At 37.2% G+C, this 26,185-nt stretch overlaps 1 protein-coding gene and 25 non-coding genes across 26 annotated transcripts in view; 11 read left to right on the top strand and 15 right to left on the bottom strand.

Moving 5' to 3' along the window:
- LOC114539808 overlaps positions 1–26,185 on the bottom strand; it is a 247,148-nt gene that overhangs the window by 46,493 nt on the left and 174,470 nt on the right. The window lies entirely within an intron of this gene.
- On the bottom strand, positions 2,945–3,016 carry Trnac-gca. Its single transcript has one exon. It is a non-coding gene; the product is annotated as a tRNA-Cys (tRNA).
- On the top strand, positions 3,138–3,209 carry Trnam-cau. The gene has a single exon. It is a non-coding gene; the product is annotated as a tRNA-Met (tRNA).
- Trnas-cga lies at positions 4,943–5,024 on the top strand. The gene has a single exon. It is a non-coding gene; the product is annotated as a tRNA-Ser (tRNA).
- Positions 5,352–5,423, bottom strand: Trnap-ugg. The gene has a single exon. It is a non-coding gene; the product is annotated as a tRNA-Pro (tRNA).
- Trnat-ugu lies at positions 5,854–5,935 on the bottom strand. Its single transcript has one exon. It is a non-coding gene; the product is annotated as a tRNA-Thr (tRNA).
- Positions 6,742–6,813, top strand: Trnam-cau. Its single transcript has one exon. It is a non-coding gene; the product is annotated as a tRNA-Met (tRNA).
- Positions 6,947–7,018, bottom strand: Trnaq-cug. Its single transcript has one exon. It is a non-coding gene; the product is annotated as a tRNA-Gln (tRNA).
- On the top strand, positions 7,863–7,935 carry Trnat-ugu. Its single transcript has one exon. It is a non-coding gene; the product is annotated as a tRNA-Thr (tRNA).
- On the bottom strand, positions 8,320–8,391 carry Trnac-gca. The gene has a single exon. It is a non-coding gene; the product is annotated as a tRNA-Cys (tRNA).
- On the bottom strand, positions 8,706–8,777 carry Trnaq-cug. Its single transcript has one exon. It is a non-coding gene; the product is annotated as a tRNA-Gln (tRNA).
- On the top strand, positions 9,612–9,684 carry Trnat-ugu. The gene has a single exon. It is a non-coding gene; the product is annotated as a tRNA-Thr (tRNA).
- Trnat-ugu lies at positions 11,509–11,581 on the top strand. The gene has a single exon. It is a non-coding gene; the product is annotated as a tRNA-Thr (tRNA).
- Trnac-gca lies at positions 11,965–12,036 on the bottom strand. The gene has a single exon. It is a non-coding gene; the product is annotated as a tRNA-Cys (tRNA).
- On the bottom strand, positions 12,353–12,424 carry Trnaq-cug. The gene has a single exon. It is a non-coding gene; the product is annotated as a tRNA-Gln (tRNA).
- On the top strand, positions 13,267–13,339 carry Trnat-ugu. Its single transcript has one exon. It is a non-coding gene; the product is annotated as a tRNA-Thr (tRNA).
- Trnac-gca lies at positions 13,724–13,795 on the bottom strand. The gene has a single exon. It is a non-coding gene; the product is annotated as a tRNA-Cys (tRNA).
- On the bottom strand, positions 14,189–14,260 carry Trnae-uuc. The gene has a single exon. It is a non-coding gene; the product is annotated as a tRNA-Glu (tRNA).
- Trnaf-gaa lies at positions 14,980–15,052 on the top strand. The gene has a single exon. It is a non-coding gene; the product is annotated as a tRNA-Phe (tRNA).
- Positions 15,508–15,579, bottom strand: Trnae-uuc. Its single transcript has one exon. It is a non-coding gene; the product is annotated as a tRNA-Glu (tRNA).
- On the bottom strand, positions 15,722–15,792 carry Trnag-gcc. Its single transcript has one exon. It is a non-coding gene; the product is annotated as a tRNA-Gly (tRNA).
- On the bottom strand, positions 17,007–17,087 carry Trnas-cga. The gene has a single exon. It is a non-coding gene; the product is annotated as a tRNA-Ser (tRNA).
- Positions 17,850–17,969, top strand: LOC114539819. The gene has a single exon (XR_003688948.1). It is a non-coding gene; the product is annotated as a U5 spliceosomal RNA (small nuclear RNA).
- Trnac-gca lies at positions 24,047–24,118 on the bottom strand. The gene has a single exon. It is a non-coding gene; the product is annotated as a tRNA-Cys (tRNA).
- On the top strand, positions 24,240–24,311 carry Trnam-cau. The gene has a single exon. It is a non-coding gene; the product is annotated as a tRNA-Met (tRNA).
- Trnas-cga lies at positions 26,061–26,142 on the top strand. Its single transcript has one exon. It is a non-coding gene; the product is annotated as a tRNA-Ser (tRNA).

Here is a 26,185-nt window from a genome sequence, read left to right as displayed (position 1 = left end):
TTGTCAACATCCTCTGGCTTCAATCTATCGAAAGATATGCTTTTAATACCAAATGGTGAAAAATGAAAACATACGAGGCTGATAAAAAACTTTAGTCACAATCGCATATTTTCACCTTTGAGCCTAATCAAAGCAGTGCATAACAAAAGAACAAAAACAATTAATCACGAACATGTTACAGCTTGCACTGGTTTTACAACATGTTTATTGCGATTATTTACATTCACACTTTTAAAAAGAGATTATGCGTCATGCCTTCAACTTGACCACCATCTCTATCGATAAAAAGTTAACATCGCCGGCACATTAATTGCTTGGAATGTTCTCCTGATGTGATTTATTCCTACTTACCATGCATTGGCGGGTAGTTTATTCGGAAGCAAAATTCTTCAATTAAGTCCTAAAGGGAGTTTATTTTTAATGGTTTTAGTCCCAACTCTCAGAGGTGAGAATATGGGATTTTGACTAACACTTTTTATCAGCCTCCTATTTGCTCATTTTTTCATCATTTGGTATTAAAAACATGGCATTCGATAGTTAACTAAAAGCCTAGCCTTTCCGAATGTGAAAAAAATTCATTTGCTGGAATGAGTAGTTCACGTACAATAGCGCGCCAAAGTTGGATTACCTTTTTTTTATACACCCTGTAAAGCATAATTTGATGCGTTCACATTATAAGATTAAGCAACAATATTCGCGTTAGCTTGTACGTGCGCTTCATTAGCTCAGTGGTTAGAGCACTGCATGATCTTGTAAAACAGGGGCCGGTTGTTCGAAAGATGGATAACTTATCCAACGGGTTAGTCCTATCGAACGGATAAATCTGCTATCCAGTGGATAGTTATCCATTGGATAAAAACGCGTTGCACGAAGCGTGGATAGTGAAGTGGATAGCTATCCAATAGATAAGGTAAAATTTACCGGAAGAAAACAGGGTTATCCTGAAATTTCGTACCACAACGTCAGCTGTTGCTAAGCATTTACAAAATTGAATTCATAATCATTACGAATTCTCGAGTATAGTTATTGAATGGAAAAGACTTGAACAAGTGATTTGCTCGAACTTTGCACTTCACATCATAGTGATTTTATTAATCAAACACATTGCAATTTTATTCCTTGACCTTGCAACGCTTTGCCTTTCGGTTCCATAGCAAATTTAGGAACACTATTTTAATGTTCGTGAATGAAATTACGTAGATATTAGTTGGTAGATTGTTTTAGCTGTTCCTTTAAAACATGAACAAATATTTGTTCATTAATTTTTAACACTGCGCGCGAGTATTAGGGCTGTTCACATGAGTTAGATTGACTTTGAATCCGGAATGGCTCAGCATCCCATTTTACAAACCCTAGCTATTATTAAAATGTTTACATGAGTCAGGAATGAATTACAACTTGATCTAACACAGATTCACTTAACATTTCGATCCGAATTGAAAATTACTGATAAATTTAACATCAAAAGAACTGAATGTCATGGACCATGACCTCAAACGTGGCCTGCATTTCTTGCGAACTGCTTTTCTGATGACGGCAGGCTGGGTATAAGTTAAGACTACAAAAACTCTTTGCTCCGAAGTCAGTTGAACCATTTTTGTACTGGTAGTGTGCTTAGTCATTTGAATATTTTTGGGTCGTTATTTTTCCTTATGCTATTAAAGTTATTTTCAAATTCCCAGGAGCAGACAATCTTGTGTACAAACGTCAACTCATTTTCTAATGTATGCATGCATGCCATCAATATTTCACGCACTATGGTTCAGCATATGTGCAAATGCAATCATTTTGCAAAGGCATTCAAATTTTAACAATAGCTTGATTTCCATGGCGAGAAATTTTGGACACGCACAGAGGGGTTCTAATTTATTCTAACGAATAAATTGTTCTAATTTATTCTAACGAATCACAAGTGAAATACACACGATATATCACATTCTAAATACCCTAAAATGCGACAAAAAAGTTCGAATATGCCTTAAAACCATGGCAACAAGTCAAGGCTTGGTTGCCTAGCAAATATGGACGATGAAAAACAATTTCAGTTATTTTTTGAAGAGTTTTTTGGGGAAAAAGGTCAGTTTTGATGAAAATATAACGTTGAAATTTGCTGATTTTGAAGCTAAAAACCGCAAGAGATATATATTCTTCACATTTTTTTACTGATGGGTGTTCAAAATCATCGCTCGGAGTTTAGAAAACCGATAGAACATTTTGGTTATCGTGGCCCGATCGCGCGAAAATCTTACAAGTTCAACGGTCAAAACAACTTTCGACGCTATAAATGGTGTTTTTCTATACTTTAATAGCCGTTAGCTATTTCCTGCAAAACCGCAAGAAGTATTAACATCTAAATATCATCCATGATATCAAAATATCAAGTTTTACGTCTAAAAACAGAATCAGATAGAACATTTTCACATTTTTAAAAAGTTTAGAGGTAAGGCCACATTTTTAATATAACCCTAATAAAGCCGTGTGATTTCGCGTGGCCATATTGTTTCGAATCTCCCGAAGTCTGTGTATCTACCGCGCGTGCGTGTCCAAAATTTCTCGCCTTGTAAAGGTCTCCTTTTTTTTGATACACCCTGTATATCTATTAACTATGGCCACTATATAATTAATCGTATTCAGAGTCCGAAGTGCTAACCATTACACCACAGGACATAAACACCTAGAAAAATTACTGAGAAATTCCTGGCTCTACAGTATATCTATACACGCACATTATTAAGATAAAGTAATTATATTCCCTGTATTTCAGGTATGGACTCCCGCTTTCAACATGCATGTCCATGTGTCCCAGAGAGTCATTGAAAAAACACTAAACTGCAAGGATTATTTATCAAGCAAACGGATTGTTGCAACGAAAATAAATTGGGTTTTTTCATTCACTAATTAGTACGATAAAAATGGTGATTTTATCTTTCATTTATAAAAGAGAAGGGAGCGAGCGGAGTTGAACCACTGACCTCTCGATCTGCAGTCGAATGCTCTACCACTGAGCTACACTCCCCGATCGTGCATACCTGTGTGATGCTATTCTCCTAGATACCTGAAAGAACATTTCCTGCTGTTCTTACCTTATTCGAAATAGCACAAGTTTTATATTCATGGCATAGAAGCAGTGTGTAGCAAGCAGGGTGGCGCAGTGGAAGCGTGCTGGGCCCATAACCCAGAGGTCAATGGATCGAAACCATTTCCTGCTAAAATTGTCATTTCAATAAAAAAGATTTTTCAGTGCACATTCTAGGTGTCATTTTTTGTTCAGAAAGGTAATTTTTCTTAAATGGAGTGTAGGAGAAAAGCCTGAACTCAAAAACTATACTCCCCCATCGTGCATACCGGCATGCGCTGATATTTTCTTAGATACCTGTAAGAACATTTCCGGCTTTTCTTAACTTATTCGGAAAAGCACAACTAATTAAAAGAAAATACAGATCTGTGTATATATCAATGGCATAGAAGCAGTGTGTAGCAAGCAGGGTGTGGCAGTGGAAGCGTGCTGGGCCCATAAACCATGGCCTGCTTGCCCGTCTAGCTTGAAAGAAAACGGTCTTAACAACAATTTGCCAATGGGCTAGTTAATGACTAAGCTGTATTTTCTTGTGAAAAAAAGTGGTACGTGTTCCCGTTCCAACATTAGATGCACTCTCTCAACTTAATTTAAGTATCAACCTAACTAGAAATACATGCATGCAGCAACCCCTCGCTATTTCAAACCAAGTACACAATTTCCTGAGTTAACCTGACCTAAACTTATATTATGAAATGACACAAAACTCAAATCAGTCCTATTATATTTTACCGAGTATATTATAGCTAATGTTTCCATCATTCAATACAAAAATAATCATAAAGCTAGTGTAAACATTGCCCGTTCAATTTTGCTGCATTATACCATGCCAGCATTAAGTAACGGTTTAAAATCGAAGTTTCAAACGATTAAAACAGTACAAAATCTTCACAGACAAAGAAAAAACTTCAAATGTTATTTTATTCTGTAATTGCAGTCGACGCCGGCGGCTAAAAGTTTTATACTTTATAAATATAGTGTGTATTTTTGATACCAAAATTCAAATTACACTTTCAAAAACACTTTTTGAAGTTAAAGCAAAGGTGTAATAGCCTTTCACAGGTTTATACGTTTGCATAAAAAGCTAAAAAAATTTTACAAATAAACGCCATACAAAGCTGAAAAGTATACAAATACGGCTTTCTTATCGCGAAACAAATACGAAATAAACAAAGTAAACACGTACCCTTGTCTTTGAAAACATTTATAAGTTTGCAGATTATGAATTATTCCTCTTATTGCACAAAGTTTATGAAACGCTTTTACAAATTACAAAAATGTTTACGAAATGACAGTTAATTTAAATTGCTGACGTTCTCATTGAAATACAAACTTTCTGTCTTAGCCAATCAGAACGTTCGTTGATTCCCAGACGTTACTCGCGCATGCGCATAACTTACAAAACCACTCAACGTCGACCGTCCATGACAAAGAATTTGGACAACTTTGGATTCGGCTATGTTCTACCGGGTTCCGAGTGTAACTCCTAATATCCGAGCGGAATTAGTACCCTCGCAGGCGCTCCGCGCCCGCTCGGGGATAAAAATACTGTGTTGCATTGTGAGCTAAGAATTTGCATCAATGTAATCATATCAAAAGTGTCCACGACTGTTTTTCCATGTGCCTCATTAGCTCAGTGGTTAGAGCACTGGTCTAGTAAACGAGGGGTCCGGAGTTCGAATCTCTGACGAGGCTCTTCACATTTTCTCTCAATAAATATCTACCTAATATAAATGAGTTTTGTGATTGGATTTTTGTAACAATAGTGAACAATGTTTACGATTCGTTCTTTTGGAAATCAATTTCTATAATACTTACTTGTGTTTTATTGTGCTTTTTTATCATTGCGGTTCAACAGGCAATTATGTAGTCGTGGCCGAGTGGTTAAGGCGACAGACTCGAAATCTATTGGGATATTCCCGCGCAGGTTCAAATCCTGCCGACTACGACTTTTGTTATGCAAGTGGAATTTCGTGGCCGTTTCATTTTCCGTTTGCGAAACCATAAAAAAGCACCATAAAAAAGTCGCACGAATTCATTTTCCTGATGTTCAGTACTTGTATATGATGATTGACAAGGTCTTCATTGTTGACATGCCTACAACGTCTACATTTATGCATACTAGATCTCCTCCTTGTATTTATATTGATAGGATTGATGCTGCATGGTAAAAGTTTTATCGGGAGATTGCAACTTGAGTTCAACACTGCTTTTTTTCTTAAAAGCTAAGAAAGAAACTCAATCGCGCAAAAATTTCAAGTTATGAGGGTGATCAGGGCTTGCACGGGAATCGAACCCGTGACCTCTCGCACCCAAAGCGAGAATAATACCACTAGACCAGCAAGCCACACCTGGGGGAATAGTTCATTATCTTTCGGTGCAATTTTAAAAAAATCCGGTATATTACATGAAAAACTAAGGTTCAAGAGACTTCCGTTAATTCGTGCGGAAAAAATCCCATTTTGCTGTTGAAAACAAGCCTATAAAACAGCAATAATTTCTGAATAGAGGTCCCTTTGAAAAGAGGAAATTACGTTTTAGTCCAATCACCATGTTTATTTACATTATTTTTTAGTAACCGAATGGGAATGCATAAATTTGCGTTAAAAGGGTATAATATTAACCATTTCACATGAAGTATTAGAAATTTTAACTGCTCTGACTGGTATTTTCTAAAAAATTAAAAAAATATTATGTCGTATGTTTTGAAACGAAATTCCACCTTGTGGCAAACAATTTCTCCGTGTTACATGAACATCTTTCGGACTATCAAGAGTCGTAGTCGGCAGGATTTGATCCTGCGCGGGAATATTCCAACAGATTACAAGTCTGTCACCTTAACCACTCGGCCACGACTACATAATTACTTTAATTAATAGGTTCTGTGGAATTGATATGCCTTACTTACTGCTTCTCAATTGCCAGCAGAATTTTGGAATCATAATAAGACTGAGAAAAGCAAAGGGTCTCGTTGAACTCGCGGTGACGGTTGGGTGAAGCTTTTATCATAGGAATTGATTATTGATAGAAATGAGGCAGTTCACAAGGCGTGTAAATAGATCATGCATTAGTGATTGAGCATTCAGCAGCATATCCGAGACAGCAATTCAACTGCAATCAATGGCTGCTAATTCCGATTTCGAGCCGGAGCAGTTTTGGTCATGTGCGTTAAGTTTTTATTTCAGTTATTCTCTACACAATCATATATTACACGCTTTTTTATTACAAATTAGAATTTATATAAGATGAGCCTACACAGAAAGTTTCATTATTTACCATGCCCAAGTTTAAGGGGTAGGTACGTTACCTATATGAACAAGCTTTGCTATTGCTTGATAACAATAGAACACAAAAAGCCACAATGAATTATTATAGATTTGTATTGATTTAAAAAGAACAAGTCATATATTGTTCAGCTGTATCGTTATATAAAAAAGGCCGATTAAAAAACTCGTTCATGTTCGTAGATACTTATTAAGTTTAAGTGGAAAATGTGGAAAGCCTCCTCAGAGATTCGAACTCTGGACCTCTGGTTTACAAGACCAGACTCCCTGATCGTGCATACCTGTTTGATGCTATTCTCCTAAAAGAACATTTCTTGCTGTTCTTACCTTATTCGAAATAGCACAAGTTTTATAATCATTTCATAGAAGCAGTGTGTAGTAAGCAGGGTGGCGCAGTGGAAGCGTGCTGGGCCCATAACCCAGAAGTCAATGGATCGAAACCATTTCCTGCTAAAGTTATCATTTCAATAAAAAAGATCTTTTCGAAATCTTATTCAAAAAAATATATATTTTTTCTCAAATGGGCTATAAGAGAAGACCAGAGCTAAAAAATTTACATAAAGACATAAAATTAACAGTTCCAGCAAGGTTCTACCGAGAATTGAACTCGGATTCCCGGATTCAGAGTCCGAAGTGCTAACCATTACACCACAGAACCTAACCATCTACTTTAAAACACAGCAGAAATTGGTGTTTGAGACATTTCAACCCAGAAATCTAATCGCTGGTTCCCAATCGTGTATTTCTGTACCGCTATCAAAGAGAAACCTTTTGAATAGCATGAAAAAGTTCAATTTTTCTTCCGAATACGTATTCTGCAATCTTTTGACAACTCATCATATACATCTGACCCGCGCTGTGATGTATAGTCCATATACACGCACATTATTAAGATGAAGTACTTACATATATTCCCCCTATTCCAGGTATGGAGCCCTGGTTTACAAATATAATATAGAACATGCATGTGTCCCAGAGAGTCATTCAAAAAACCTAAACTGCATGGATTGTTTATCAAACGTACGGCTTTTTCCCACGAAAAAAAAAAGAGATTTTTCATGCACTATTGGGTACCATAAAAATATTTATTTTTTCTTTAATTTATAGAACGAGAAGGAGCGAGCGGAGTTGAACCACTGACCGCAGTGACCTGTCAACCTGCAGTCGGATGCTCTACCACTATATGCTACTCTCTCTGAGCGTTCCATGCAGCATACCTGTCGTATGCTATATTCTTAGATACCTGTAAGAGAAAGCCTGAAATAAAAAAAAAAAAAAAGACGGAGAATGAATGTTTTCAAAGAGTTTCTACCAAGAATTGAACTCCGATTCTCGAAGTAAGAGCCCGAAGTGATAACCATTACACAACAGACCCTAAAAATCTATCTAAATTACTGACGAATGTTGGCTGCATAGTATGTAATTATGTAGTTTGCTACGCGCATGAACATTATTAACATAAAGTATTCATATAATTATATTCGTGTTAAGCTTGCACATACGCCTCATTAGCTCAGTGGTTAGAGCACTGGTCTTGTAAACCAGGGGTCCGGAGTTCAACTCTCTGATGAGGCTTTTGCATACTTTTGTATTTAAAAAAGTATATAGGCAACTATAGCAACTATATAATTTATCCTACTCAGAGCCCGAAGTGCTAACCATTACACCACAGGACATAAACACCTAGAAAAATTACTGAGAAATTCCTGGCTCTACAGTATATAAATGCATGCCCATTATTAAGATAAAGTAATTATATTCCCTGTATTCCAGGTATGGACTCCCGTTTTACAAATTTATAGAACATGCATGTGTCGCAGAGAGTCATTGAAAAAACACTAAACTGCAAGGATTATTTATGAATCAAACGGATTGTTGCAACGAAAATAAATTTGGGTTTTTTAATTCACTAATTAGTACGATAAAAATGTTGGATTTTTTTTTCATTGATAAAAGAGAAGGGAGCGTGCGGAGTTGAACCACTGACCTCTCGATCTGCAGTCGAATGCTCTACCACTGAGCTACACTCCCTGATCGTGCATACCTGTTTGATGCTATACTCCTAAAAGAACATTTCTTGCTGTTCTTACCTTATTCGAAATAGCACAAGTTTTATATTCATAGCATAGAGGCAGTGTGTAGCAAGAAGGGTGGCGCAGTGGAAGCGTGCTGGGCCCATAACCCAGAGGTCAATGGATCGAAACCATTTCCTGCTAAAGTTATCATTTCAATAAAAAAATCTTTTCGAAATCTTATTCAAAAACATATATTTTTCTCAAATGGGCTATAAGAGAAAACCAGAGCTAAAAAATGTACATAAAGACATAAAATTAACATTTCCAGCAAGGTTCTACCGAGAATTGAACTCGGATTCCCGGATTCAGAGTCCGAAGTGCTAACCATTACACCACAGAACCTAACCATCTACTGAAAGACACAGCAGAAATTGGTGTTTGAGACATTTCAACCCGGAAATCTAATCGCTGGTTCCCAATCGTGTATTTCTGTACCGCTATCAAAGAGAAACCTTTTGAATAGCATGAAAAAGTTCAATTTTTCTTCCGAATACGTATTCACAATCTTTTGACGACTCTCATATACATCTGACCCGCGCTGTGATGTATAGTCTATACACGCACATTATTAAGATGAAGTATTTACATATATTCCCCCTATTCCAGGTATGGAGCCCTGGTTTACAAATATAATATAGAACATGTGTCCCAGAGAGTCATTCAAAAAACCTAAACTGCATGTATTGTTTATCAAACGTACGGCTTTTTCCCACGAAATAAATTAGGATTTTTCATGCACTAATGGGTACCATAAAAAATATTTAATTTTTTTTAATGTAAAGAACAGGAAGGAGCGGTCGGAGTTGAACCACTGACCCCAGTGACCTGTCAACCTGCAGTCGGATAATCTACCACTATATGCTACTCTCTCTGAGCGTTCCATGCAGCATACCTGTCATATGCTATATTCTTAGATACCTGTAAGAGAAAGCCTGAAATAAAAAAATACATAAAGACGGAGAATGAATGTTTTCAAAGAGTTTCTACCAAGAATTGAACCCCGATTCTCGAAGTCAGAGTCCGAAGTGATAACCATTACACCACAGACCCTAAAAATCTATTAAACTTACTGACGAATGTTGGCTCTGAGTATATAATCAGGTAGTTTGCTACGCGCATGCACATTATTAAGATAAAGTATTCATATAATTATATTCGTGTTAAGCTTGCACTTACGCCTCATTAGCTCAGTGGTTAGAGCACTGGTCTTGTAAACCAGGGGTCCAGAGTTCAACTCTCTGATGAGGCTTTAGCATACTTTTGTATTTACAAAAGTATACAGGAAACTATAGTAACTATATAATTTATCCTACTCAGAGCCCGAAGTTCTAACCATTACACCACAGGAACTAAACACCTAGAAAAATTACTGAGAAATTCCTGGCTCTACAGTATATCTATGCACGCCCATTATTAAGATAAAGTAATTATTTCCCTGTATTCCAGGTATGGAGTCCCGTTTTAACAAATTTATAGAACATGCATGTGTCCCAGAGAGTCATTGAAAAACACTAATTTGCAAGGATATTTATGAACCAAACGGGATTGTTGCATCGAAATAAATTGGGGTTTTTAATTCACTGATTAGTGGACAAAAATGTTGGGTTTTCTTTCATTCATAAAGAGAAGGGAGCGAGCGGAGTTGAACACTGACCTCTCGATCTGCAGTCGAATGCTCTACCACTGAACTCCTCCCTGATCGTGCTACCTGTTTGATGCTATTTCCTAAAAGAACGTTTTTTTGCTGTTCTTACCTATTCGAATAGCACAAGTTTTATATTCATTTCATAGAAGCAGTGTGTAGCAAGCAGGTGGCGCAGTGGAAGCGTGCTTGGCCCATAACCCAGAGGTCAATGGATCGAAAACATTTCCTGCTAAAGTTATCATTCAATAAAAAATATCTTTTCGAACTTATTCAACATATTTTTTTCAAATGGGCTATAAGAGAAAACCAGAGCGAAAAAATTTACATAAAGACATAAAATTAACAGTTCAGCAAGGTTCTACCGAAAATAGAACTCGGATTCCCGGATTCAGAGTCCGAAGTGCTAACCATTACACAGAACCTAACCATCTACTGAAGACACAGCAGAATTGGTGTTTGAGACATTTCGACCCGGAAATCTAATCGCTGGTTCCCAATCGTGTATTTCTGTACCGCTATCAAAGAGAAACCTTTGAATAGCATGAAAAGTTCCAATTTTTCTTCCGAATACGTTCTGCATCTTTTGACACACTCATCATACATCTGACCCGCGCTGTGATGTATAGTCTATACACGCACATTAATAAGATGAAGTACTTACATATATTCCCCCTATTCCAGGTATGGAGCCCTGGTTTACAAATATAATATAGAACATGCATGTGTCCCAGAGAGTCATTCAAACAGGGCCGAAACTAGAACGATAATTGGGGGGGCGTTTATTCATATATTCAGTTCTGCCCGACGGATTTCCATTGTGAGCTTTTGCACGTACAAAAGAAATCCGCAGGGCAGAACTGAATATATGAATAAACCCCCCCCCCAATTATCGTTCTAGTTTCGGCCCTTCATTCAAAAAACCTAAACTGCATGGATTGTTTATCAAACGTACGGCTTTTTCCCACGAAAAAAAAAGGGATTTTTCATGCACTAATGGGTACCATAAAAATATTTATTTTTTCTTTAATTTATAGAATGAGAAGGAGCGAGCGGAGTTGAACCACTGACCGCAGTGACCTGTCAACCTGCAGTCGGATGCTCTACCACTATATGCTACTCTCTCTGAGCGTTCCATGCAATATACCTGTCGTATGCTATATTCTTAGATACCTGTAAGAGAAAGCCTGAAATAAAAAAAAAAAAAAGACGGAGAATGAATGTTTTCAAAGAGTTTCTACCAAGAATTGAACTCCGATTCTCGAAGTAAGAGTCCGAAGTGATAACCATTACACAACAGACCCTAAAAATCTATCTAAATTACTGACGAATGTTGGCTGCATAGTATGTAATTATGTAGTTTATTACGCGCATGAACATTATTAAGATAAAGTATTCATATAATTATATTCGTGTTAAGCTTGCACATACGCCTCATTAGCTCAGTGGTTAGAGCACTGGTCTTGTAAACCAGGGGTCCGGAGTTCAACTCTCTGATGAGGCTTTTGCATACTTTTGTATTTACAAAAGTATATAGGCAACTATAGCAACTATATAATTTATCCTACTCAGAGCCCGAAGTGCTAACCATTACACCACAGGACATAAACACCTAGAAAAATTACTGAGAAATTCCTGGCTCTACAGTATATCTAAGCACGCCCATTGTTAAGATTAAGTAATTATATTCCCTGTATTCTAATATGGACTCCCGTTTTACAAATTTATAGAACATGCATGTGTCGCAGAGAGTCATTGAAAAAACACTAAACTGCAAGGATTATTTATGAATCAAACGGATTGTTGCAACGAAAATAAATTTGGGTTTTTTAATTCACTAATTAGTACGATAAAAATGTTGGATTTTTTTTTCATTGATAAAAGAGAAGGGAGCGTGCGGAGTTGAACCACTGACCTCTCGATCTGCAGTCGAATGCTCTACCACTGAGCTACACTCCCTGATCGTGCATACCGTTTTGATGCTATACTCCTAAAAGAACATTTCTTGCTGTTCTTACCTTATTCGAAATAGCACAAGTTTTATATTCATAGCATAGAAGCAGTGTGTAGCAAGAAGGGTGGCGCAGTGGAAACGTGCTGGGCCCATAACCCAGAGGTCAATGGATCGAAACCATTTCCTGCTAAAGTTATCATTTCAATAAAAAATATCTTTTCGAAATCTTATTCAAAAACATATATTTTTTCTCAAATGGGCTATAAGAGAAAACCAGAGCTAAAAAATGTACATAAAGACATAAAATTAACATTTCCAGCAAGGTTCTACCGAGAATTGAACTCGGATTCCCGGATTCAGAGTCCGAAGTGCTAACCATTACACCACAGAACCTAACCATCTACTGAAAGACACAGCAGAAATTGGTGTTTGAGACATTTCAACCCGGAAATCTAATCGCTGGTTCCCAATCGTGTATTTCTGTACCGCTATCAAAGAGAAACCTTTTGAATAGCATGAAAAAGTTCAATTTTTCTTCCGAATACGTATTCTACAATCTTTTGACGACTCATCATATACATCTGACCCGCGCTGTGATGTATAGTCTATACACGCACATTATTAAGATGAAGTATTTACATATATTCCCCCTATTCCAGGTATGGAGCCCTGGTTTACAAATATAATATAGAACATGCATGTGTCCCAGAGAGTCATTCAAAAAACCTAAACTGCATGTATTGTTTATCAAACGTACGGCTTTTTCCCACGAAAATAAATTAGGATTTTTCATGCACTAATGGGTACCATAAAAATAATTAATTTTTCTTTAATGTAAAGAACAGGAAGGAGCGGGCGGAGTTGAACCACTGACCCCAGTGACCTGTCAACCTGCAGTCGGATAATCTACCACTATATGCTACTCTCTCTGAGCGTTCCATGCAGCATACCTGTCATATGCTATATTCTTAGATACCTGTAAGAGAAAGCCTGAAATAAAAAAATACATAAAGACGGAGAATGAATGTTTTCAAAGAGTTTCTACCAAGAATTGAACCCCGATTCTCGAAGTCAGAGTCCGAAGTGATAACCATTACACCACAGACCCTAAAAATCTATTAAACTTACTGACGAATGTTGGCTGCATAGTATATAATCAGGTAGTTTGCTACGCGCATGCACATTATTAAGATAAAGTATTCATATAATTATATTCGTGTTAAGCTTGCACTTACGCCTCATTAGCTCAGTGGTTAGAGCACTGGTCTTGTAAACCAGGGGTCCAGAGTTCAACTCTCTGATGAGGCTTTAGCATACTTTTGTATTTACAAAAGTATACAGGAAACTATAGTAACTATATAATTTATCCTACTCAGAGCCCGAAGTTCTAACCATTACACCACAGGAACTAAACACCTAGAAAAATTACTGAGAAATTCCTGGCTCTACAGTATATCTATGCACGCCCATTATTAAGATAAAGTAATTATATTCCCTGTATTCCAGGTATGGAGTCCCGTTTTACAAATTTATAGAACATGCATGTGTCCCAGAGAGTCATTGAAAAAACACTAATTTGCAAGGATTATTTATGAATCAAACGGATTGTTGCATCGAAAATAAATTGGGGTTTTTTAATTCACTGATTAGTACGACAAAAATGTTGGGTTTTTCTTTCATTCATAAAAGAGAAGGGAGCGAGCGGAGTTGAACCACTGACCTCTCGATCTGCAGTCGAATGCTCTACCACTGAACTACCCTCCCTGATCGTGCATACCTGTTTGATGCTATTTTCCTAAAAGAACGTTTTTTTTCTGTTCTTACCTTATTCGAAATAGCACAAGTTTTATATTCATTTCATAGAAGCAGTGTGTAGCAAGCAGGGTGGCGCAGTGGAAGCGTGCTTGGCCCATAACCCAGAGGTCAATGTAGCATCCTCCATATTTTTTCCATATATAATCAATTAAAAACACATTAGATTCTCGAAAACGCAACTCAACTTTATTCGTTCAAAATATCAATTTCCTTTTTAACAAACTCGATGAAACGCGAGTCTTCCTATCCTTGTCAGTGTTCGTGTCCTGCAATAATACTCATTAAGGTGTTAAATGTATTGCCGTAAACGGCTCTTTTTGCCGGGTAATTATGAAAACGGATTTCCCACGCCGGGAATCGAACCCGGGCCATGGCGGTGAAAACGCCAGATCCTAGCCACTAGACCACATGGGAACTTGCTATGCCTTAAGTAACAGTGTCGTTTTTTTTCAAAATTGCCCCTTACTTCTTAGGTCCCATGCTACACGAATCAAGCTCAGAAATTATATTTTTAATTTCGTAAAGAGTGATCTATCTTTTACCGATTGCTAGAAAACATGTACGGAAAGGCAGCAACTGGGGGATTAGCTTCAAAGGTAGAGCGGCGCGCATAGCATTGGCGAGGTAGCGGATCAACGCCCGCATCCTCGAAAATTTTACGCTTTGGATCTCAAATCATTCTTCAGAAACCGTTGCTTTGCATTAAAGTTTTTCGTAATATTTTTAAAAATAATATTTATACCTAAGTTTTCAATAATATTATCAAAATTCTAATTAACGGAATTATTAATTGTATGACAAATACTCATTGATCAATAATGAAGCTGACCGTTGTCAGCCTTCGATAGATCAGTTAGTAGATTGGGGGACTGTAGATAAGCAAACATCCCTAAATCACTGGTTCAAATCCGCTTCGAAAGACAGTTGCATGGAAAATATTTTGATAAATATTTTACTTGCCTATGTCAAATTGATATACTGGCAATAGAGTAGAGATTTATTAAATGCATCCATATTTACCATAACCTGACATTTTAAAATTGCCCAGTATGCTCCGTTGTTGTGTCCAGCTAGGAAACTAGGTGGATGATCGAAAACGCCTGAAGAATATGAATAGTCCTTCTGAGTTGTATGCCTAAATAGCTCAGGTAGGAGAGCGTCAGACTGAAGATCTGAAGGTCCTTGGTTCAATCCCAGGTTTCGGCAGGAACTAATTTGAAATATTTTGCTTGTTAGCTTGGTATGTCTACAAAATATTGAAAATAACGCTTTCATTTTGCGGTTTTAACAAATAGTTTGTTTCAGAAATCCAATGTAAAAAAAAAGATGTGTGTCATTGTAAAAATGGATTTCAATGCGTTAGGGCGGCTGTGAGGGATTAGATCAAATAAGAGAGCGCGCGCTTTGCATGCGCGAGGTAGCGGGATCGATGTCCGCATCCTCCCTATTTTTTCCATATGTAATCAATTAAAAACACATTAAATTCTCGAAAACGCAACTCAACTTTATTCGTTCAAAATTATCAATTTCCTTTTTAACAAATTCGATGAACTGCGATTCTTCATATTCTTGTCAGTGTTCGTGTCCTGCAATAATATTCATTCAGGTGTTAAATGTATTGCCGTAAACGGCTCTTTTGCCGGATAATTATGAAAACGGATTTCCCACGCCGGGAATCGAACCCGGGCAATGGCGGTGAAAACGCCAGATCCTAGCCACTAGACCACTTGGGAACTTGCTATGCCTTGTTTAACAGTGTCGTTTTTTTAAAAATTACCCTTTTATTCTGATAATTTTGGTACCCCAAAAAAGTGTGAAAAAGAAACCAAATGATGGGTGTTATTGATCAGGACAATGCATCCGAGGGGAATTTTATGCGCTAGCGGAGAATCGAACCCCGGTCTTCCGCGTGGCAAGCGAGAATTCTACCACTGAACCACCAGCGCAACGCCACGTAATGTCGTCAATTTCGGCAATCATGTTACTCCGCTGTAAGAAACATATTTTCAAATTACACCCATAAATTAGGTCCCATGCTACACGAATCAAACTCAGAAATTATATTTTTAATTTCGTAAAGAGTGATCTATCGTTTACCGATTGCTCGAAAAGATGTAAGGAAAGGCAGCAACTGGGGGATTAGATCTTTGGATCTCAAATCATTCTTCAGAAAACCGTTGCTTCGCATTAAAAGTTTTTCGTAATATTTTTTAAAATAATATTTATATTTTTACCCTAAGTGCTACACACTGCCCTGGTGCTATGAATATATACGCAGATAGATATTTTCTTTTCATTATCGCTATTCCGAATAAGGTAAGAACGGGGGAAATCTTATCAGAGAGTTGAACACCGGACCTCTGGTTTACGAGACCAGTGCTCTAACCATTCAGACAATAAGGCATACACATGACGCTTTTACAATTGTAAAAACGAATCATCGCCAAAAAATAGTTATCCCTTCCAAGTTAATTCTGCTTATTTTCCGATGTTCAGTTCTTGTAAAATGAATGACAACGTCTTCATGGATGACATTTCTTTACTATGAATACATTTGTGCATGCATAGTATATCTCCTCGTTGTATTTTTCTATGTGGGATTGCCACTGCATGGGATCAACGTTTTATGGGGAGATCAACACTGCTTTTTGTTTTGAAGAAGGAAACTCAATCTTTGAAAAATTTCAAGTTGGGAGGGCAATCAGGGCTTGCACGGGAATCGAATCCGTGTCCTGCACCCACGGCGAAAAAAGTGCAGTAGCTTACGGTAATTTATCAAAAATTCCGGCATAACGGTAAATGAAAAATTAAAGTTCCGTTGACTCGTGCGGCAAACAGCCTAATATTATACTGTTAAAAGCGAGCATATACAGGAGAAATAATTTCTGGATATAGTTCCTTATAAGAAGAGGCAATTTCGCTCTAGACCAAACAGCATGTTTGTTTACATTTTTAGTAACCGAATCAGAATGCGTAAATTTGACTACTTCGGTTAAAAGGGTACAGTATTTACCATTTTACACCAAGTTTTAAAAATTTTGACTACTCTGATTGTCTTTCCCTAAAAAATGCCAAAAATATATCGTATAGTATAAGACGAAATTCCACCCGCTGGCAAAAAAGTTTTCCGTGTTATGAAAATTTTCGAGATAACAAGACTCGTAGTCGGCAGGATTTGAACCTGCGCGGGAATATTCAACTGATTTCGAGCCTGTCGCCTTAACCACTCAGCCACGACTACATAATTGCCAGTTAATTGGCAATGATAAAAAAAAAACACAATAAAACAGAAGCAAGTATTATAGGAATTGATTTCTGAAAGAGCGAATCATAAATATTGCAGTTCACTATTGTTACAAAAAGTCAATCACAAAAGTCGTTCATATTATTGAGTTTAAGTGGAAAATGTGAAGAGCTCGTCAGAGATTCGAACTCCGGACCCTTGGTTTACGAGACCAGGGGCCGGTTGTATCAAGCTCGTTTAGCTTAAACGTTGGTTAGGTTCAAAATAGAAAGCAAGTCAATCGTTTCATTCAACAAGCAAACTAAATGTATACTGTTTACAACCAAATATTAGGTGCATAATATTCAAGTTGACTCATTCAAGAGAGATGTAGGAGTGTTTAATTAAGAGATTTAATTTTGACTTATCCACCGTTAAAGCTAAACGGGCTTGATACAACCGGCCCCAGAGCTCTAAACTGAGCTAATGAGGCACGTGTAAAAAACAAGTGTGGACACTGTTCATATGATTACATTGATCACACAGGTATGCACGATCTGGACAGCTTTCAAAAGCAAAAACAGCAGAAGAAAAGGTACTTCGGATAATCTATTAACAAAAAATTGAAATATTTGGTTATCTGTTGGCAAGAATTCGCCTGGCAAGTAAAACAATTATATTCGTCACAATTGATGACATTGCCCGCGCACTTCCGTGATTACCGCGTCCCAAAAGCGAACTATTTCGTTTATACAGCACTGACAAGCACCGAAGTTTCCAAGCTTTGGTTCTTTTTCATTTATACGAAAAAATCTTTCGCCTTTTACTAAAGATTTCCGTGGAGGAGAACAATTATATAACAAAAAATATTCACTCACTAGCAAATCCTCTAGGTTCCTGAGTGCGATTTATATACAAGTCCAATTTGAATGATTCGACTATATAAACCATAGTAATATTGGTAAACATGCTCTACAATCTGGTCAAATACACCACTTTCTTTTTGGACGATACAAAGTTCGGAGTTGGAAATGTCTTTGGTTGTGATATAGCTACCGATATAACTCATAAATATCTTCGTATTTTTTACCGCCACGGTTCCCACAGCGTTTGAAATTTCATGATTCTTCAGTGTGTTAAGCATCCGGCCATATACATTTGAAGCATAATTATAATTGCATAATTATACCATCGAGCCATTTTATGAAATTTTCACCAATTCCTTGGATCAAGAAGTGGACGCTGCCCACGAACGCGGCCGCAAAATGTCCCAAATTTCTGGTAATGGGTTAAAATTGATAAAAAAATTAACCCTGCTAGCTAGGTGGTTTAAAATTTTAATCCTAGGTTAAGTGCAAAATAACATGGCGGATGTTTTACAGTTTGTTGTACCAATACGGAATTTTCCTCGCAGACAAAGGCGATATCGTCACGATAACGTGAACATTCGAGGTTTAACTGATGCGGAATTGCGAATTAGATACAGATTTGGTTACCAAGCAATAAATTACATTACAAATTTGCTATACGATGACCTTATTCGTGACACTAAAAGAAATTTTTCACTAATTCCCGACGTCCAAGTTCTCATCGCACTACGGTTTTTCGCAAGCGGAAGCTTCCTACAGGTTATCGGAGACACATTTGGCGTTGACAAGTCCACCGTATCGCGAGTAGTTCGTGACGTATGCCTTGCTCTATCAAACAAACGAGAACAGTTCATTCGTTGTCCTTCAAATCAAGAAAAAGAGAAAATAAAGAACGGGTCTTACGACATGGCCAATTTTCCTGGCGTTATTGGTTGTATCGATTGTACGCATATTCGAATCCAGGCACCACATCTAAACGAGAATTATTACGTAAATCGGAAACGCTATCATTCTTTTAATGTTCAAGCAATTTGCGACGATCGAGGTAAATTATTATACTCTATATGTACCAATTATAGTTACAATTACTATAGTAAAGTAGGGATACTGTTAATACTGGTGGAATGCATGGAATACAGTCGAAAAGCAAACATTCTTCACATTTCATTTAGGAAAGTTCATAAATCTGGTTGCCCGATGGCCTGGAAGTGTCCATGACAGCCATATATTTCGAATGTCACAGATACAACAGTTTATAGAGCAGCATCACACATCACTGGAAGATGGGATCATATTGGGAGATAGTGGTTACGCCTTAAAACCCTACCTTATGACACCTTACACAGACCCTACTACAGCAAAGAAAAGAGCATTTAATCGGTCTTTGAAGAAAACACGCGTATTGATTGAGCAAGTGTTTGGGCGATGGAAGAGAAGGTTCCACCTACTGCATTCAGAGATCAGAATGGAACCAGAGAAAGTCTGCTTGTTAATTGGTGCTTGTGCTGTCCTTCAGAATATTGCAATAATGTTTAATGAGCCATATGAAGAAGAGGATGTTGATCTAGAAGAACCAGATCCAGAGGTTGAACCACAGGTTGGCCATGACACAGGAAGGCAAATCAGGGCACATATCACAAATAACTTTTTTTAATTGAAATATGTACCATGCATGCATATATGCCACACAACAATTTACAATACATTTTTCCTGAAATTATTTCAATATTAGAATTGGGAAATACAAGATAATTAAGCACATTCTATAGTAACTTATATTATACACAACAGCACTAGCTGGGGCCCCAAAAGAGGTATGTCTGAAAGATCTTGCAATATTTATTATACATATTTGATTTATTGGCTGCAGCAAACCTTTCAACATTAAATGATTGACCTAGAACCTATAATAAAACTGGTCCCACTGTAACACAAATGCTGTAATAATGAAATACAAGTAATATTCTCAATAATGTAATTAATTTACTGTGTACACTTATAGTACACAATGATTTCAAGCAATGTCCATGTCACCCCGATATAAATATTATAAATCCCTCAATCAAAAATTGCCATTGCTACTGCCATTTGCCCTTTCTTTCAACTCCGCTACCTGTAGTTTCAGTCTCTCATTTTTCAGCAGAATCATTTCCTTTTGCACCTTAAGGACTTCGTATTGCATCTCAAGGACAACTTGCTGGTTAACCTTTTTTTTCAGCTTTGACTTATTTTGAGTTGTTTGGGTGCCAACTGGTAGGGGTGTAGGTTTGGTATGCTGCTCCACATCAATTGGACCATAAACTGGTGTGAAAGAAGGTGGTGGTGTATTTAAATCGTCATCACTGTTATCAAGTTCACAGCTATCAGCTTCCCTTTGCACTTGTACAAAACCGTTACTGTTGGTGTAAACTTCATCGCGCAACAACGTTGCCGATTCCCCTAAACAAAAATTAAAAAATTATCGTATTAATATTGATTTCATTGTGCATGGAAGAAGTAAATAATAAAATTGCGTATATCAAAATGTATAATCGACTGACGACTGGTATCATGACATGCAAAATAATCTGCGACCTTGTGAGTTGTGAATTACTTTACTAAATTATGAAACATAAATACTTATCTTTTTCTGATATTACGGGTAACTACGAAAAATATCACGTCTTTGTAAATAATAAAGTTCGCCAATACTGACGAAAAGCCTTCTTTTACAGAAAACGGTTTCTTGTTGTTGTGTGCATGAATTGAGAGGCATTGGAAGCCTGGATACGGCAGCAAAACCTGCCTAAACTCGCCCATGAAATTTAAACTTACCGCTCGTTTCAAAGCCACTTAGTCCGGTAAAAGACGGGGCGTTTTCAAATAACCGAATGATCTTCTCCGTGGCTTCTTTGGGTTTCTTAACTGGTGGACCACCTCCTGTTTGTCCAAAGCTTCTCTTTTGCCGCGCGAACTCCTTCTTTGCCGTGGTTTGTAGGTTTTTCCACTTGTCCTTTATGTCTTGCACGGAGCGGTGAGCTATCCCGAGTGCGCTCACTTGCCCGGCAATTTTTGCCCATATTTCCTGCTTCCTTTTATTTGTTATAGCATTTGTAAGCTTTGACTGGATAATTTCTAGATTTTCTTCCACTAATTCCGTTATTATATTAATTTCCGATGTGGAAAAATTTAATTTTCTCTTTCTTTCATTTTGGCCTAAATTTTTTTCCGCCATTTTGATTTTCGCGCGCTTCTAAACCGTGGGTTAAATTTTTTAACCCAGGGATAACTAATCAACCCGCTAATCCACCTTCCAGCAACGCAGAATAAACCCAGGATTAACTAACCTAGGGTTAAGGAATTTAACCCAGGTTTAGCACTAATCCTGGGTTAGCGTTAACCGGCTTTTGAACAACCGGCCCCAGATGTGATTTATTCCTACTTACCATGCATTGGCGGGTAGTTTATTCGGAAGCAAAATTCTTCAATTAAGTCCTAAAGGGAGTTAATTTTCAATGGTTTTAGTCCCAACTCTCAGAGGTGAGAATATGCGATTTTGACTAACACTTATTATCAGCCTCCTATTTGCTCATTTTTTCATCATTTGGTATTAAAAACATGTCATTCGATAGTTAACTAAAAGCCTAACCTTTCCGAATGTGAAAAAAAATTCATTTGCTGGAATGAGTAGTTCACGTACAATAGCGCGCCAAAGTTGGATTACCTTTTTTTTATACACCCTGTAAAGCATAATTTGATGCGTGCACATTATAAGATTAAGCAACAATATTCGCGTTAGCTTGTACGTGCGCTTCATTAGCTCAGTGGTTAGAGCACTGCATGGTCTTGTAAACCAGGGGCCGGTTGTTCGAAAGATGAATAACTTATCCAACGGATACGTCCTATCCAACGGATAAATCTGCTATCCAGTGGATAATTATCCATTGGATAAAAACGCGTTGCACGAAGCGTGGATAGTGAAGTGGATAGCTATCCAATAGATAAGGTAAAATTTACCGGAAGAAAACAGGATTATCCTGAAATTTCGTACCACAACGTCAGCTGTTGCTAAGCATTTAAAACATTGAATTCATAATCATTGCGAATTCTCGAGTATAGTTACTGAATGGAAAAGACTTGAACAAGTGATTTGCTCGAACTTTGCACTTCACATCATAGTGATTTTATTAATCAAACACATTGCAATTTTATTCCTTGACCTTGCAACGCTTTGCCTTTCGGTTCCATAGCAAATTTAGGAACACTATTTTAATGTTCGTGAATGAAATTACGTAGATATTAGCAAGTTTCCTTGGAATAGGTTGAATCTTTCTTTGCATATTCGCGTTTATAAACTGATTAGAAGCGTATAGTAAATTTACCGCCTGTTATAAATGCGAGGATCTCCAAAAAATCGCCGCTCGGAACGAAATGTGTAGGCAACGTGAAACGCTGCTGCGACAAATTGCACTTCGAAAACATTTTTAATAGTGAATACAATTATGATGTGTATTAGTTTGTTGAAACACAGTAACAGGAATATGGCATTTTTGTCCTATTTTATATAAATGTTTACAGTGTTACCTTGTATCTTTGAATTTATCCACTGGATAGTGGATTTAAACCACCTCCGGACCTTGGATAAATTTATCCGGTAGATAGCGATTTTTATCCGCTGGATAAAGTTATCCAAGCTTCGTGCAACGCAAATCACACGCTGGATAAACTTATTCGTTGGATAGCGACTTATCCACCTTTCGAACAACCGGCCCCAGGGGTCCAGAGTTCAACTCTCTGATGAGGCTCTTGTTGTCATACTTTTGTAAATTATATGCAACTACAGGGTGTATCAAAAAAAAGGAGACCTTTAGAAATCAAGCTATTGTTAAAATTTGAATGCCTTTTCAATTGCATTTGCACATATGCTGAACCGTAGTGCGTTAAATATTGATGGCATGCATGCATACATATTAGAAAAAGGAGACCTTTAGAAAATGAATTGAAGTTTGTACACAAGATTGTCTGCTCCTGGGAATTTGAAAATAACTTTAATAGCATAAGGAAAAATAACGACCCAAAAATATTCAAATGACTAAGCACAAACGACTAAGCACAAAAGCAATAACATGCGTGGTAGATTGTTTTAGCTGTTCCTTTAAAACATGAACAAATATTTGTTCATTAATTTTTAACACTGCGCGCGAGTATTAGGGCTGTTCACATGAGTTAGATTGACTTTGAATCCGGAATGGCTCAGCGTCCCATTTTACAAAGCCTAGCTATTATTAAAATGTTTACATGAGTCAGGAATGAATTACAACATGATCTAACACAGATTCACTTAACATTTCGATCCGAATTGAAAATTACTGATAAATTTAACATCAAAAGAACTGAATGTCATGGACCATGACCTCAAACGTGGCCTGCATTTCTCGCGAACTGCTTTTCTGATGACGGCAGGCTGGGTATAAGTTAAGACTACAAAAACTCTTTGCTCCGAAGTCAGTTGAACCATTTTTGTACTGGTAGTGTGCTTAGTCATTTGAATATTTTTGGGTCGTTATTTTTCCTTATGCTATTAAAGTTATTTTCAAATTCCCAGGAGCAGACAATCTTGTGTACAAACGTCAACTCATTTTCTAATGTATGCATGCATGCCATCAATATTTCACGCACTATGGTTCAGCATATGTGCAAATGCAATCATTTTGCAAAGGCATTTAAATTTAAACAATAGCTTGATTTCTAAAGGTCTCCTTTTTTTTTATACACCCTGTATAGCTATTAACTATGGCCACTATATAATTAATCGTATTCAGAGTCCGAAGTGCTAACCATTACACCACAGGACATAAACTAGAAAAATTACTGAGAAATTCCTGGCTCTACAGTATATCTATACACGCACATTATTAAGATAAAGTAATTATATTCCCTGTATTTCACTTTCAGGTATGGACTCCCGCTTTCAACATGCATGTGTCCCAGAGAGTCATTGAAAAAACACTAAACTGCAAGGATTATTTATCAAGCAAACGGATTGTTGCAACGAAGATAAATTGGGTTTTTTCATTCACTAATTAGTACGATAAAAATGGTGATTTTATCTTTCATTTATAAAAGAGAAGGGAGCGAGCGGAGTTGAACCACTGACCTCTCGATCTGCAGTCGAATGCTCTACCACTGAGCTACACTCCCCGATCGTGCATACCTGTGTGATGCTATTCTCCTAGATACCTGAAAGAACATTTCCTGCTGTTCTTACCTTATTCGAAATAGCACAAGTTTTATATTCATGGCATAGAAGCAGTGTGTAGCAAGCAGGGTGGCGCAGTGGAAGCGTGCTGGGCCCATAACCCAGAGGTCAATGGATCGAAACCATTTCCTGCTAAAATTGTCATTTCAATAAAAAAGATTATCAGTGCACATTCTAGGTGTCATTTTTTGTTCAGAAAGGTAATTTTTCTTAAATGGAGTGTAGGAGAAAAGCCTGAACTCAAAAACTATACTCCCCGATCGTGCACACCGGCATGCGCTGATATTTTCTTAGATACCTGTAAGAACATTTCCCGCTTTTCTTAACTTATTCGGAAAAGCACAACTAATTAAAAGAAAATACAGATCTGTGTATATATCAATGGCATAGAAGCAGTGTGTAGCAAGCAGAGTGTGGCAGTGGAAGCGTGCTGGGCCCATAAACCATGGCCTGCTTGCCCGTCTAGCTTGAAAGAGAACGATCTTAACAACAATTTGCCAATGGCAATGGTCTAGTTAATGACTAAGCTGTATTTTCTTGTGAAAAAAAGTGGTACGTGTTCCCGTTCCAACATTAGATTTACTCTCTCAACTTAATTTAAGTATCAACCTAACTAGAAATACATGCATGCAGCAACCCCTCGCTATTTCAAACCAAGTACACAATTTCCTGAGTTAATCTGACCTAAACTTATATTATGAAATGACACAAAACTCAAATCAGTCCTATTATATTTTACTGAGTATATTATAGCTAATGTTTCCATCATTCAATACAAAAATAATCATAAAGCTAGTGTAAACATTGCCCGTTCAATTTTGCTGCATTATACCATGCCAGCAATTAAGTAACGGTTTAAAATCGAAGTTTCAAACGATTAAACAGTTATACAAAATCTTCACAGACAAAGAAAAAACTTCAAATGTTATTTTATTCTGTAATTGCAGTCGACGCCGGCGGCTAAAAGTTTTATACTTTATAAATATAGTGTGTATTTTTGATACCAAAATTCAAATTACACTTTCAAAAACATTTTTTGAAGTTAAAGCAAAGGTGTAATAGCCTTTCACAGGTTTATACGTTTGCATAAAAAGCTAAAAAAATTTTACAAATAAACGCCATACAAAGCTGAAAAGTATACAAATACGGCTTTCTTATCGCGAAACAAATACGAAATAAACAAAGTAAACACGTACCCTTTGTCTTTGAAAACATTTATAAGTTTGCAGATTATGAATTATTCCTCTTATTGCACAAAGTTTATGAAACGCTTTTACAAATTACAAAAATGTTTACGAAATGACAGTTAATTTAAATTGCTGACGTTCTCATTGAAATACAAACTTTCTGTCTTAGCCAATCAGAACGTTCGTTGATTCCCAGACGTTACTCGCGCATGCGCATAACTTACAAAACCACTCAACGTCGACCGTCCATGACAAAGAATTTGGACAACTTTGGATTCGGCTATGTTCTACCGGGTTCCGAGTGTAACTCCTAATATCCGAGCGGAATTAGTACCCTCGCAGGCGCTCCGCGCCCGCTCGGGGATAAGAATACTGTGTTGCATTGTGAGCTAAGAATTTGCATCAATGTAATCATATCAAAAGTGTCCACGACTATTTTTCCATGTGCCTCATTAGCTCAGTGGTTAGTGCACTGGTCTAGTAAACGAGGGGTCCGGAGTTCGAATTTCTGACGAGGCTCTTCACATTTTCCATTTAAACTCAATAAGTATCTACCTAATATAAATGAGTTTTGTGATTGGATTTTTGTAACAATAGTGAACAATGTTTACGATTCGTTCTTTTGGAAATCAATTTCTATAATACTTACTTGTGTTTTATTGTGCTTTTTTATCATTGCGGTTCAACAGGCAATTATGTAGTCGTGGCCGAGTGGTTAAAGCGACAGACTCGAAATCTATTGGGATATTCCCGCGCAGGTTCAAATCCTGCCGACTACGACTTTTGTTATGCAAGTGGAATTTCGTGGCCGTTTCATTTTAC

The sequence above is a fragment of the Dendronephthya gigantea genome, unplaced genomic scaffold (genome assembly GCF_004324835.1).
Source record: "Dendronephthya gigantea isolate DGI-Jeju-01 unplaced genomic scaffold, DenGig_1.0 000219F, whole genome shotgun sequence".
Lineage (NCBI taxonomy): Eukaryota > Metazoa > Cnidaria > Anthozoa > Malacalcyonacea > Nephtheidae > Dendronephthya > Dendronephthya gigantea.
Note: the sequence above shows the minus strand (reverse complement) of the source record. Positions and strands in the feature narration are given on the sequence as shown.